Source organism: Prionailurus bengalensis, chromosome B4 (assembly GCF_016509475.1).
Source record: "Prionailurus bengalensis isolate Pbe53 chromosome B4, Fcat_Pben_1.1_paternal_pri, whole genome shotgun sequence".
NCBI classification, from domain to species: Eukaryota; Metazoa; Chordata; class Mammalia; order Carnivora; family Felidae; genus Prionailurus; species Prionailurus bengalensis.
This window is the reverse complement of record NC_057358.1, coordinates 1,513,015-1,528,306: the sequence shown is the minus strand read 5'-3', so window position 1 is coordinate 1,528,306 and position 15,292 is coordinate 1,513,015. Positions and strand designations below refer to the sequence as shown.

General features: G+C 54.6%; 1 protein-coding gene across 1 annotated transcript in view; it reads left to right on the top strand.

Annotated features, from left to right (window-relative positions):
• ADARB2 (adenosine deaminase RNA specific B2 (inactive)) overlaps positions 1-15,292 on the top strand; it is a 422,811-nt gene that overhangs the window by 43,649 nt on the left and 363,870 nt on the right. The window lies entirely within an intron of this gene.

The window sequence follows — 15,292 nt, the reverse complement described above, 5'->3', positions numbered from 1 at the left end:
GAATTCTATTATTGTTTAAATAATTCAATGCACACTATAATTATTATTACAAACATATTGTATGAATTCTGTCCTACGAGATCAATCAAAGTGAAGGGTGAGGTGTTTCTATAGTGCCAAAGTTTATTTTTTTAATTTTTTAATTTTTTTAATGATTATTCATTTTTGAGAGAGAGAGAGAGAGAGAGAGAGAGAGAGAGAGTGCGAGCGGGGGAGGGGCAGAGAGAGAGAGGGAGACACAGAATCCAAAGTAGTTTCCAGGCTCTGAGCTGTCAGCACAGAGCCTGACGCGGAACTTGAACCCACGGACCCTGAGATCATGACCTGAGACAAAGTAGACACTTAACTGACTGAGCCACCCGAGTGCCCTAGAGAGTCCAAGTTTAAACCTGAGAATTTTAGCAGCTTTACTAATATGACAGTTTGTTGTTATTTATTTTGTGTTGATTACTACGTTCAGCAGCTTTCCTCTTAGGTGAGCTCTGTGATATAATGGATTTTGCTCACTGGTCTCGGTCCAACCCAAGAGCTGTGACAAGAATATGCAGATGGCTTCCTAGGCCACTCTGTATTTCAGGACACTCTTCCTTTACAAACAGATGCGGGAGAAGGGAGGCTTTGCTCCGGAGCCCAGAGCCTGGCACCGAGGTGACGGGGCTGGGAGGTGGCAGGGAATCTGACCCTGGGGCTTGGGTGTGTTCAATGCACAGAGAGCAGGCGGTAGGACAGAAACATACATGACAAATGATAAGCACGTCTTCATTTCAGACTTTGATCACGATTAACCAGCTGGAATGTTCAAATGTCAAGGTCCAATGTACTTATTGTTTGGGGTTCTGGGTACAGACGTTAACACTGTAGCAATACTCATAGTGGTCATTATTGCAGTGACTGTGCCCTCTGGGTAACGGTCTGGGACCCCGCGACCTTAGCGTGGGCACAGCTGAATTGTCAGCGTGAGGTGTGCATCTGGGGACAACCCACGGAGCCAGGCGCAGGTGCTGATGACGGCCGGGGCCACCCCACCCCAGGTCCCGTGTGTCCCCAGCCGCATGCCGAACACCCAGCCATTCACACAAGATTGATGGAGCCCTCGGCGCCCTGCAGCCTGGGTCTCTTATCACCTCGGTGCCATTAGACCTTTCTCTAGTTTCACGCAAATTAACTGCTCATCAATTCCATGATTGCAAAACCTCGCAGCAGCTGTATCTCTCAAACTATGATTACTTTAAACCTATTTGGTCCTAACTTCCCGGCACACCATCTCCCTTTGTCGACTCAATTGATTAATTCCAACCAGTTTATAACCAAGCCATTTATTTCACTCAACTACCTGCACGGCCCACAGGAACGGCCCCGCGGGCGGATCGATGCCCCGGCCGCAGCTCGAGCCCGCCAGCAGAAGCACTCGGCCCGACTAACCAGCTTCCAGTCGGTTTCTGTTCCGGTCTTCGTGAACACGATTCTACGAGATGGGAGGAAAGTCTAATAGCCCTCAGATACCGAGGTTCATTTCACTCCCAGTGTTTTTTCTTTCTGGCCTGATCTGATTAAAACGGAAAAAGCTTCGGAGAGGTAATTCCATGAAGGTTGAACAACCTTGAGGGGGCCCGGGGCTGGGTGTCACTGGGCGGGTGCCACTCAGAGGCGGGCCAGGCCCCTGCCAGCCCCTCCCCGCCGGCCCCGGGGGGCCCCCGTCCCACCCGCCACCAGCCAGGCTTCAAGGGCGCCCGGAGGCATCCACACTCTGTGCCATGGTGCCCATCGGGGACCTTGCTGCAGCTGCCAGGAGCCTGTGCGGGGCTCCCCAGATGTGCGCCTGTTCTGAAGAGGTGCGGGTATTTATAGTTTAAAACACTGCAGAATCTTCCTCCCTCTCTCTGTTCAATTTCTGCTGCACACAGAGGTGACGAGGTTAGCCCACTTTCTAAAATAGAAAGCAAATATGTAACAAGTGCTTTGAGTCGTGTATCGGGTGCAGTTGTATAAGGATATTAGAATTTATTGAAATGCGTTCCAGAGAGCATTCTGAATTTTCTCAAGGATTAAGGAGTCGGAGACAAATACAGTACCTTGTCCTAGGATCTCTTCAGTCCACGCGCGTCGCGCGCAATTCATCCCGTGAGCGCCTTCTGGCCCAGGAGGCCTCTCGTCCGGCACTGCCGTGTGCTCACAGGGAAGCGGGCTCAGGTCTGAACACTTCCCCTGAGTCCGGGGTCAGCGCCGCCGCTCAGAGTGTATAGCGCAACCCAGAATGTTCGGCACAGACGTGGTTAAAAAGCACACAGATACGTAAACCTCCGGTGAAGGAACAAGAGAAGAGGGAAATCTAGAGCTTTCCGTCTGAAACTGATGTTCTCAGGCTTATTTCTGGTGATGTCTGAAACCGAAATGTCTTAGGGAAAGTGTCCCCGGGCCACCGTTATATTCCACTCACGTTTCCATTGAGAGGGATACGTACATACATATGTACAGACATTTTTTCAGTACAAAATTCAGCTTTTTGAATCTTAGGACAAACGCTTTGCATTTACTGCTTCTTTGAGTTCCAGAAAATATTTTTAGGGTTTCTTAGAAGTTCTGGACGTTTTTTTTAAATCTTTTAGTAGCTGAGAAACATGTCTTTAGTTTTTCACTGTCTTCTCAAAAAAAAATATTTATATATATCCCTCAGAAAGAAGCCTATTTTTCTGTCATAGATTTCAACAGGACAGTGTTTTTGACTCCAGAGCATGGAATGCAAAGAGGACTCGGTGTCTGGGCTGCAGAGAATCAGAGATTTACTTCTCATATTTAAATTCATTAAGTTGTGCTGTTTAGAGTCTGGAAATGTACTTGTTCCCTTTTAAGAGGGTCCCACGGGTCCCACGGGCTCCACCTGAAGGTCTAGGGCCCTGGTGCACAGACAGAGGCGCTTCTCACCAAACTGACTCCTCCCTAGAAAGGCTTCTCAAGGGGCCCCTGGGGGCTCAGTCAGTTGAGCGTCTGACTCTTGGGCTCAGGTCATGATCTCGTGGTCCGTGGGTTCGAGCCCCGTGTCGGCCTCTGTGCTGGCAGCTGGGAGCCTGGAGCCTGCTTCGGATTCTGTGTCTCCCACTCTTTCTGCCCCTCCCCTGCTCATGCTCTGTCTCTCTCTGTCACAAAAATAAATAAAAACATTTTAAAAATTAAAAAAAAAGAAACTAGAAAACAGGGGCACCTGGGTGGCTCAGTCGGTTGAGCATCCGAGGGGCACGTGAGTGGCTCAGTTGGTTGAGCACCCGACTTCAGCTCAGGTCACGATCTCACGGTCCGTGAGTTCGAGCCCCACATCGGGCGCTGGGCTGATGGCTCAGAGCCTGGAGCCTGCTTCGGATTCAGTGTCTCCCTCTCTCTCTGCCCCTCCCCCGTTCACGCTCGGTCTCTGTCTCTGAGAAATGAATAAACCTTAAAAGAAAAAAATTAAAGTGGAGGGAAATTAAGTGCAAAGAAATAAAATCATGAAAGATATAGAAAACAATGTAGATTAGTGTTTTATAAGCTTGTAGTGGCACAGATCTTTCTTAGCATGAAACAAATAATTTTTAAAAGATTGATATAGGGGCCCCTGGGTGGCTCAGTCGGTTGAGCATCTGACTTCAGCTCAGGTCATGATCTCGCGGTTTGTGGGTTCGAGTGCCACATCGGGCTCTGTGCTGATGGCTCAGAGCCTGGAGCCTGCTTCCGATTCTCTGTCTCCCTCTCTCTCTGCCCCTCCTCCACTCACGTGCACACGCACTCACTCGGTCTCTCTCTCACCAAGAAAAAAATAAATGAACATTGAAAGAAGAAAGAACAGGCCAGCGCAGAGTCTCCTGGCCTCGAGGAAGCACTGTCTGCAGAAGCCATCAGCCGCCGCCCGCCTCGAGGCGTTTCCCCATCTTCCGGCATCATTTGTCGTCTTGACTGCGTCTCCTGCTCGTCCAAACAGAGCTATTGTCTCCACACCACGGTTTCTGAGGATGTCTTTTTCTCTCTATCCTCTTCCATTTCAAAACATGACGGTTGTGTGCACCTAAGCCAGTAAGACGTGTTGCCATGATCTGTGTTGAATCCATGCTAAGGTACTGATGACGTTAAACGTGGAGTATGTCCCCCTGGCCTGTCCCGAGCCCAAAGACACAAGCGGCCCTGTGATGGAGCCGATCCCACTTCTGCTTCTCAGCGGGTCGGCTCCGTGGCCTCGTGGGGGAGCACACCCCGGGTGCCTACCTCTCCCTGACGCTCATCTGCAGTGGCCCTCTGGCGGGGGAGGGCTCGCCGAATCTAGGTGAAGGATCGCTCCTGCTCCTTTCTCGGAGACAAGTTATGTGGGTCGTTAATGTGGGTCAACTCATGGCTCCCTTCTTTTCCTCTCCCTCTCCCTCCTTCTAGAATCACAACCCAAAAGTCAGCGGCTTGGTCGGTTGGGGATCTATGTAAGACACAACGTTAATGTTCTCAGAAATAAGTTTGATTTAGAACCAAGAGAGGCATGTATCAGAATTGGAAGGTGGATGGCATTTGGGGTCAGACGTGCCTCCGGAGGAGTTCTCATGCCAGCCATTTCCAGTTATGGGACCTCGTCCAATGTCCAGCCCTCATCTTTGAACGAGGAATGATGGATGCCCCGTAAGACAGTTATGAAAACATACGAAATTATGTATATAGTGTCCATCACCCCTTTCCACTCAAATAAACCTATAATTAATTGCAACGTTGGACGACAATATGCTTCTTAAATCCAATTCCATAGTCTTTTCCTTTTGTGGCCCTAAATGGTGGACCTCCACGTTGAAGAGTTGTCCCAGCTGCTGGCCAGCACAGCACACCCCTTCCGTGACCCTTGCTCTGAGGATGAGCACAGAGAGAGCCTCGGCATCAAAATGTCGTCATGACCCACTGACCCGAATGTTCCTCTGGTTTAGTAAATACATGCCCTTTGAATAGCATGTCCAGTGTTCTCACCCCATCCCCCGGGAGATGCCCTTGGTGGACCGTGTTAGGGGGATATGCGTCCCCCCACGTGCCGAGGCGGCCGTGAGCGCTCACAGCACACTGTGAGCCCTAAGGAGCACATCCGAAACGGCCGGGACTTGGAGACGAGGTCGGCGTGCAGACATGTGGCCGACCTCGCTGAGCGCCAGGGCGCCCGGGGGGACAGTGAGCAGCCTAGGGGCTAAAACAAAATAGCTGCCTAGCGCTGGGTGGTGCTTGTCGGTGTTTTGTTGTGGGATCGTTTCCGTCTGCTTGTGTGACCGGTTGGTTTCTAAGCCAGACCTTCAGATGATGCTGTCTGTGAATGTATTTCTCCTTAAGACACGAGCTGCTCTCCGAGCTGCTTCCTTCATTTATCGCCCGTTTGGCAGACTCTGGTTGCTGCTCAGCGGCTCCCAGAAAGCACTGCAGGGAAACCAGACCCTCAGCTAACCCGCTGCTCAGTCTCTGCAGCACCGTCCTCACGGCTGTCCGTCTTTTCTCCCTGAACTTTACCATGTTGTGTTGCGGTGGGGACACTTAACCTGGGATCTGCCCTCTGGACAGACTCCTACGTGCCCGGTGTGGCGCCTCTGACCCTGAATGGCCTGTCTGCTTTGTTGTCTTTCACTTGGGATTTGGGGGCCGGGAGGGTACTCTGCACATGACATAAATATGCTCCGCCCCCACTGGGGATGGGTTGGGGGGCTGTCGGCGGTGTGGGGCCCCAGGGAGCGTCACCTCTCTGGAGAATCACAGGATGGTGTGATTCCATCACCTCATTGTCTGGGGTGGTTACGATGACCCTGAGGCCAAACAATTTGCCCAAAGCCGCAGATAATTTATTGCAGACTGAGGGCTGGAATCTGTGTGTCCTAATTCCTGGTTTAGGGCTTTTTTTTTCTTTTCTTTTTTTAGCTGTATTACTCTTAGTCCTTAAGTTCCAGACTTTCCTGTAGCAGAGGGGAAGGCATTAGTGACGGCCACCGTGTTATTTCTTTGGGAATTTCCTCATGCCAGTTGCCGGGAAAAGGAACACGAGAAGTCACACGGCACGTGCTCTGGCCTGGAGAAAACAGATTGGAGAGAAGTCCATTCTGGCCAACGTGACCTGGACGGGAAAACCCTTGTAAATGTTTCCTCCCTCAGCAACACAGAGCAGCTGATCTACTTATGTGAGTCAAGCTGATCGGAAGCTTGCACTTGATTTGCGAGATGGGGCCCTTGCAGTTTCCTCCCGACGCCCTGAGGCCTGAGGTTCCTCCATGCCCCGGGGGCATCTTTACGTAGTGACCCCAGCGGGATTCCAAACCCTGGCATCTCAGACACTCGGGCTTCACCAGAGAGATGCGTGGGAACACTGTGTTCTTCCGGGGGGGAAGGGAAGGATTACTATATGATCAGTGAGATACAATCCCCACTCACGGAGTTCATGGAACACAAGAGTTTTTATTTTCAACCTATGTTCCCGCATCCTGAGATCTCACCCTGATGCCTGGCCTGGCCCAGAACTGCCCCTTCTGGCAGAGAACTGCTTTCTCCTGACGTGCCCCTAGTGGACGCTGATGCGGAGTCGCCAGGGGCTGTGGGAGGAGGTCACAGGCGGAGACGGACCTTCCCCTGAAGGGCAGTAAGCTTCGCCCCCCTCTGCCCTCGCTCAGTGCGTCCTTATGGGGAGTCTTTGGTGCGTCCGCTGCTGGGAGATGACAGTAGGCTGCCTCCCTGCTCTTGAAAGTGCACGCAGACACAGTGATCTGTCGCGTCCGGCCAGGTCCAGGGACGGGAGACAGCCGGGCTGGTCCCTCTGTGTGCACGGGATGTCGATGGGCAGGTCTGGAGATGGGCAGATGAAGGGTGTAAACACCATCGGAAGACGGCAGAGTCGGGAGTGGAAGGTGGAGAAGCAGGTCCCGGAAATGACCGGAGCACCAACCAGTTTGTCTGGATTGTGGATTTTGCACAAGAAGGAAAGCATAGATATGAGCTTTAAGAAAACCGAGAAGGGGCTGGGTGCCTGGGGGGGCTCAGTCGGTTAAGCGTCCGACTCTTGATTTCGGCTCAGGTCATGATCTCACGGTTCCTGAGTTCGAGCCCCGCGTTGAGCTTTGTGCTGACAGCGTGGAGGCTGCTTGGGATTCTCTGTCTCCCTCTCTCTCTCTGCCCCTCTCCTGCTCACGCACACGCATGCATTACCCCCCCCCCAAATAAATAAACAAACTTTAAAAAAAGAAAACAGAGAGGGTGCAACAGTGTGGAACATCTGGAGGGCTGGGCTCAGCGTCCGGACTGTGTCTGGCAAGGTTGCTGGGTGCCTCGCTGGCCAGTGCACCTGCCTTCGGCTGGCACAGGCGCAGGGGGACATTCCTACCTTGGAGCGTTCACAAGGGGAGAAGGGGGAAGCGTCAAGCAGAAAATAAGGCCGGTAGCTCCTGTGACTCAGGAAACACAGATCCACGCGGTCGTCCACGTGGCAGGTGTCTGGGGTTTGCACGGTGCAGAGCCCGTTAGATAACAGGTAATTGAACCATGGCTTCCACGCGAATGCAAGCTAGAACAATCTGGCTCTAAAGTCTGGACTTGAGAGTGGCAGGGGTGGAGAGTGATCTCGGTCTTGCCACGGAAGCCTTCCCCTCGGTGGCCGTGGTGAGGCGTTAACATAAAAATGCCTCAATTAACCAGGTCACACGAAATGAGAGTTTAAGGGTCCAGGAGCTGCGCTGAGTGATGTCCTGTCACCTGGACGGCAGTCAGCCGTTCGCTCAGCACAGATTTCCAGCCAAAATAACAGCACCAGAGTCAGTCTCTCGTTAGCCGTCCTACACACACGCAGCTCTGATTAGCTCTGCCTGGAAAGGACTGTATGGCGGCTGCAGGGCCGAGGGAAAGAAGGACCCGTGGTGCGGTGCTCACGCCACAGGCCTCCTCCAAACAGGGAGCTCACATGGTTTATCATCCAAACCAGGGCACTCTTCAAAGTGAAAGAAGGCGCTATTAATACTGACACGGGGACAATAGGCGTAAACTGGGACTGTCCCGGGCAACCTGGGACGCGGGCCGCCCTGCCTCTAAGGATAAGTGACAAGGACCGTCCCCTCTGCCTTTCATCTTCCGGTGGCCTGAGTTCTCTCTGCAGAAATGAAAGGGCCAGTGTCCCATATTTGTTGTGGAAGCTGCCTCCCCAGAAGTGTGGCACCGGGCGTGTCCCCCCCCACCAGTCTTAGAGCTGCCCCAGATCGTGACTGCTCGGGGCTGTGGGGGAACGACCCGTGTCCACATTCAGGGGGCATGTAGCAGCCAGACACACAGAAAACTGTCCCCCCTTGCTGTGTGGGTGCCACTGACCTCAGCTCATTAGGGAGGCTCTGGGGGGCAGTGATGGGGGACAGTGATGGGGGCCAGTGAAGGAGGACACCTCTGGGAGGCAGCACTGGGAACAGCTCCAGGGGCCGGCTCTGGGGACAGCCCTGGGGGGCAGTGATGGGGCCAGCTCTGGGGGCACTGGCCGAGGAGAGCAGGGGCACACAGCAGATCTGGATGGCCCAGGCAGTAAGGGACATGCAGGGAGCAAGCCACCTGGAGAGACGTCAGTGGAGAAGAGGAAGGTTCAGATATGGAAGCAGCCGTGATGTGAGGGGTGGGGGGTGTTACAGCTGGATGTCCCCACGGGAGAGAGGGGACGAGCCCCTCCCACCAAGTCCCTGAAACTGCCAAGAGGGGCTCCGGCGGGCAGACCACCCAAGGTCTGTGTCTTGCTCTGGGTTCGAAGGTGGCTGCGGACCGCTGACCCCGCCCCACCCCCACCCCCAGGGGTCCCACAGACGAGAGTACCTGTGCGGCTCCCAGCAGAGGGCGGACGGAGGGGACTGGGACTGGGACTCTGGCCTCGGGCAGGGCCCCCCACCTCCCACAACACGCCCTGCACTCCTGGGTGCTGACCCTGTCCGCCCCCTCCAGCAGCCCCCCAGCTTTCCCGGCCACCCTGGGCACGTTTAGTGGAGGCAGGAGCCCCTGCGCTCAGAACCGAGTGGTGCTTACGTGTGCCGTCGTGTCCGTGTTGTTCACAAAGAATAAATAGAAATACAGAGCGCACGGAGCTGGGACCCTGGAGAGGCCGAGGGGGGCCTGGCACGCAGGGTCTGGCCGGGGGGGACAGGTCTGGGGTGGGAGGCAGGTGGTGGGGGGACGTGATGGTGATTCAGGAGGCTGGGGGCCGTCCTCCAGGACAGTGCGGGTCTGGCTGAGGTTCTCAAAAGGTGGGAACGAACCCCACTGGGGCCGGGGCTCAGCCACCTCCCTGGGGCTGCGAACCGGGGATTGGCGGCTGGAGACCCGCCCAGTGCTGCTGGTGGGGGGGCCCCATCTGTGCTGCCCCCTGGGCACCTCCACCTGCAGGCCCCCTGCTGCCTCGGTCTCCCCTCCTACGGGAGCAGGAAAGAAACCCACCCACCATCTCTCCTTCCAGCTCCTTCCTCACCGAGGAAACAGGTCGGGCCTCTGCGCTCCCATTTCAGTGTTTCAATCCTAAAAACCCCGTGTCACTCAAGTGCTGAACGGTCACACCTGCAACGTTACTCCATAGACCCGAACAACAAACTCACGTGAAGAAATCAGAACAGGGGCGCCTGGGGGGCTCAGTCCATTGAAAGGCGGACTCTGGATCTCGGCTCGGGTCGTGATCCCAGGGTGCTGAGATCGGGCCCCACGTTGGGCTCTGCGCTGAGCGTGGAGTCTGCTTGGGATCCTCTCTCTCTCTGTGCCCCTCCCCAGCCCGTTCTGTCTCTCTCTGCCACTACACTGCTTGGGCTTGTGCTCTCTCTAACATAAGAGGCATAACATAACATGACAAACATCACTCATCCTAACCTCATGAGACAGGCTCTGGGATAAACCGGAACAGTGAGCCTGGAGAAGCACAGCGGGGACTCTGCTCTGAACCCCGACGGGAAGCTTCTGACCCCGAACGGGCGCCCCTCTATGTTTTTGTTCTGTCAATAGAAATCAGAAATAAATGCGTTGAGACACGTTTTGCCTTTTCCGGAGAGAGACAGAATGAAGGGGCGTCGAGGGCGTCTTTTGGAAAGAGCTTACAGGTCCGTCCGTTCCTGTTAAAACCTCCGTTTACCAGACTTGAGTCTTGGGTGTGCTGTGCTCAGGGGCGTCGAGGCGGCCTTGGGGAGCAGAACCCCGCACTCGGGCAGCACAGCGGGGTCCCTGGCCGTGGGTGGTGACCCACTGGCGACGACGCCTCCCCCACGTCCAGTCCTCTTTCCCCTGCCCCCAGTGGCCAAGTGCAAGGTGCATCTGCCCGGCCCTGGGTGCGTTTCCAGAACAGGGCACAGGGGCTCTCACTCGGGAAAGGGGAAGAAAAAAGGTTCAAGAAGAAAGGGGTGTGCCCCAGTCCTCCTGATGGCCCGTGACTGGTCCTGACCTCTCCCCAGCCTCTGTGGCCATTGTTTCATTTGGCAAATACTCTTTTCATCTTAAACATAATAATAATAAATTGGAATAAGGACCAAGGATGTCAGAGAAAGCAGGGTCCCGGGAGTTTTAAAAATAATCCCTGAAATGCTCCTAAGACCTTCCGGTTCCTTCTCCCCAAACTCCCAAACAGTTGGAGTAGAAAGAGGAAGGAGAAGCCACAGACCGTTTACCAGCTAATATGGTCATATGTAATTCTGAGGTACATTATTACAACAAATGAGCTATTTTTCTTTGAATGTTGTGTCGGTGTGTGCTTGAAAGCACCATATGATGCTTTCAAGATCACCATATGATCTCACCGTAAAATTTTCATGAGCTTTTAACAAAAACACCTAAGTCTATAAAAGTCAATGGTCACATGCTGGAGCTCATCCAAGGAAGCCTTGACCGTGGGCACAGCAGCCCGGGGGGGTTACAGCCTCTGGTCCGTGAGCTCAGCACAGAAGAGGCTCCGTTCGGGCCCTGAAGGGACTCCCCGGCCTCTGTGTCACGAGCAGGGTTTCAGTGACTCCTTAATTCCTCCCCAGTGACGTGTGCCTGGTGCATTAGGTATGACACCTCTCTCGGGCCTCCGAATGGCATTCGTGTCCCAGCATCCTGTAGCCCAGACGCACCTGCCCACCGGGCCGTGATTCGGGAGTCAGAAGCCCAGGCAGACGTGCAGCGTTCTGCCGAAGGGAGCTGTGTGTGCACACATCCCCTGGTGCACGTCCTCATCCGATGGGGCCAGTCGCTAGGCTCCCAAGAATGTGCATTTGGTTCCACGTTTAGGACTCAGAGCTGCCGGATCCACTTCCCGAGCTGCCACTCAAAGCGGAGTCCGGCTGTCTGCAGCCTGGGACACCTACTTTCTCCAGGCCAGACGCCCCAGGCGGCCAGAGCCCACGGTCCTTTCCCGCTCAGTGAGCGCCTACCGAGCGCACGCTGTGCTGTGGTACTGCTCGCAGGGGGCCCTCCCGAAGGGGTATCACTGCCATGCCCGTGGGTTCAGATGAGGACGCTGCCTCCAAGTGCCGTGACCGCTTCTGGATCGGGAGGTTCCGAGTGAGAATTGGTCCACGCGCCCTGAATCCCAAACCCAGCCCTGGGCTTCCGATGCCACTGTGCAGATGGCGGAAGAAGGTTCAGAGAGACTTTTTGATTTGAAGGATTTCAAATGTCCCCGGTTTGTTTTCAAGTAGCGGACTTCCTGCGGCTACGCTTCCCTCCGTTCTCCACTTGTGGCTGGTCAGGGAGCGGGACTGAGCTTAGGGTGGCGTCGAGCACATGTATCATGGAATGACCCAGAGGCTAGAAATCAAAACCCACAGGCGCTCCTTAACCTTTCCAACTGACACGCGGACAAAGGGCATGCCACAAATAACCGCAGGGTTCAGGCTCGCGCTCCCCGTGCAGTTCATCAAATCCCAAACGTCACAATTCCACATGGGGTTGTACCAACTTTTGGCTCGGACTTCGTACTGAGCAAGCCAGCTCCGTATTGGTCAAATCCATATCACGACAAGCGTCACCTGCTGAAAAGCGGAACGCCACTAAAACCTTTCAAAACGCCAACCAGGCGAATTCACAAAGCCAAGCGCCACCAGTGCCAGTGAATGTAGCCGAGTCACTGAAATTCAGCATAAAAGTCGTTCTCGCGGGAGAAACTCAGCACGCGCGCATTTGAAGCTGCCTGGGGCCGTCGCCCTCGGCAATTTTCTAACATGGAGGGTTTAAAAAAAATGGGATCTTTCAAAGAATCGTTTGTTCTGAAGTAGGGAAAGAGAAAACGTTATGAAAAGCACTCACACATACGACCTCGTTTCTGGGCAGCCGGCCAACAGGTCGTTCCTAAACGCCTTCCCTCTTCCCTCACGCCTCACACTCCGCTTCTTCCAACGGCAGCGGCTGGGAAGTCTCTCCCCCCTCCCGAACCGTATTCAGATTATTAACACGTTGTCTGCCTTCACATCGTACACCTAACACATATTCTAAGTGGTTTACAAATACTAACTCAATCCCCACGAAAGCCCTAAAAACAGACCCTGCTGTCGACTTCATCCTACAAACGCGGCAAGGAAAGTCCCGAGGAAATGATCACCCTCGCCTGTAATCGCTTCCCGAGAATGACTGGGCCAGGATACACACCGTAGCACATAGGCCCTGCCTTGAACTCTTCATATCTGGCAGATTTCGGTACTTTAGTGCAAGATAACGTTAATACTTGGGCAGATTGGCATTCGGTCCAGTGACGCAGATCTATTGGGTAACCCCTGGGGTTCAGATACCGGGCCTGGTTCATATGGGGCGGTCTAGGGAGGGATGTGAGTGCCTGAGAATACGATCTGACCGTGCATGCTGATGGTGGTGACCAAGGGGACAGGGACGTCCAGAGAAGGGCATGCGTACGCCCCCCAGGTGGGGCGGGCTGGCTCTGTTCTGCTTGGGCCAGCGTTGCGTCTGGTACAAACCCCTAAGCCTTGCGGTGCGTGTGATCAGAAGGCCCAGACCAGTACAATGGGCGACTCCTTCCAAATATTCTCAGTTCGCTAACGAACTCAGCCTCTGCCCGATCCAGGCTGGCTCTGCCCAGTGCCCCAGTTTCACCAACAAGAATGCACCCTCTCCGGGGGCCCCAGCACTGAAGCCTCTCTCGCGAGGCCTCAGTCACGAGAGACAGACCACGGGCTTGCGGGAGTCTGACACAGGACAGCGTGAGTGTGGAGGGGGCCGCCAGCGGGGCCTTCCCAGGGTCCTCGGCACCCCCAGACCAGGCTCAGCACCCCGCAAGAGGAGAAACTAAAGGGGCCGTGGGGACGGACAGCAGGCCTGGAAAATCATATTGGAGAAGTGGATGCACGGCAGAAAGATGAAATGACCCGCGTTTGACCCTTCGTTTTCCTTCCATATAAAGAATCTGGAATTCCATTTAAACATCAAAATGAGAAGAAGTCTGAGCTGTGTAGCCGACTCATTCAGTAGACATGCAGTAAATGTGATTCACATTTATCTGCGGCTCCCGCATTCCACGGCTCCTGCCCCTCCCCGACATCTGAGTTTCCCGTTGTCTGAAAACCGCTGTGTGGGACTTTTTGCCACAACCCTTGCCTAATCACCTGGACACATGTCAAGGAGCGAAACCCTCTGGGTGATTCAGGACACCTGCAGTCTGACCCCAGCTCTGTACATAGGACCCCGGGGGCATTTATGAAGCCCGAGGCCTCGGCCATGATGGGAGGCCTTGAACTTGCTGCGGGCTTCCAGGTGGGCCCCAGACGTGAGCCAAGCGGGACAGGCCCGGAGCAGTCGACGGGGGAGGGCACCCGGGACCCCAGGGCACACACCTTCTGCTCTTTGAGGGGAGACCGGTAACCCCAATCTTAATGCAAAACTTCCTAGTTTTCAAACCGACCAATAATTTAAAATTTTTAACAATAATGTGGCCCAAGCGAAATCCACGTATGGCTGGATTCAGCAACCCCCCTGCCCCCCGCCGAAGGCCTTTGTTCCACGTGCTGCCCGTACAACTCCACGCGCTGTAGAAGAAACTCAGATACGTCACCAGCCACACAAAACCTCCCAAATGTGAACTTCTTGACCCACAGCGATGCACCCAATATAACAATCACGGCCACGCGTGTGGGGCCAACGGAGGAGGACGAACGGTTGGCAGGTACTGGGTGGGTCTCCCAACTGGGCCGCATCCGAAGGGTTGAGCGTCGCCACGGCCGCACCTTCCCTGCCCCCAACTGGAGACGTGTCCAGGCGCTCAGCCCTGGGGCTGGACACTCCCAGACATCCGCGTGCCCCTTCGGTCTGTGTGTGTGTGTGCACAACGTGTGGGCTTCCCACACTCGAGGGACGAGGGGCGGGTGAGGGAGGCCCCCTACGACAGCCAACAGGGACCTCCATTTCCTGCTTAGAATCTGTGTCCCCGCCACCATCTGGGACAAATCTCACCCGCCACCATCTGGGACAATCGGGCCACCCCACAGGAAACACGTCCACCGTTTCCTCCTACTCCCTCCTCGGGCTCAGCCGGATAGATCTCGGCCTGCCGCAAAGCCGGGGACTAGAAAGCACCTGCCCCCTTCCCCGTTCCTCCACTGGCTGTGCGTCAGGGAGCCAGCGAGGGTAAGCAGGCGTGACTGACCCCGCCCGGATAAAAATCAAGTGGCCGTTCCCCTGGCTTTCCCAGGGCCACGACACGGGGGCAGTCTCACCGACTGGGTCCCACGTGGTGAGACCTCTGCTGTCAGGAGCTCTCCGAGACGTGTCTCCTGAACATACCAGAGATGTCTGGCTGTGTCTAGTCTCCCTTGTTAGGCAGCAAAATGCGGGAGATTGTCGGATTTTAAAAATCTGAAAATCTGTCTAAGGGACTGAAATGCCTTATTGCACGCATGAAAAAACGTCAGAGAGAGAAATCAATCTGTCCTACGAGACGGAGACTCCTCAGGAAAAACTGGCTCTCAGATCGACGCGAATCTCACCTCTTGAAACCTGTAGACACGATCGCCTCCCAGTTCTACAGCCCAGATGGTTCTTCGGTCTCTGAGATCCTACCCTGGCCTTCCCCGAGCCGTGTGCCGACGGATGGGTGCTCTCCCTACTGTGAGGGTGCCCCACGGACATTCTGCTGCCTCTATAACCCACGGCTGTCAGTGTATTAGAACTTGGATACCACGAATCCAAGCTTTTGGATGTCAACCTGAAACACGGGTACGTTGTCTCCAGATACGCATCTGAGGGGCTTTCCACTGAACTAACAGCACAAGCGAGGGTCTAAACTGTGCCAAGTTTATTGTGACCTTCACACCTCATTTGGGGATAAGCTCTGTCATCCTCACAGCTGAAT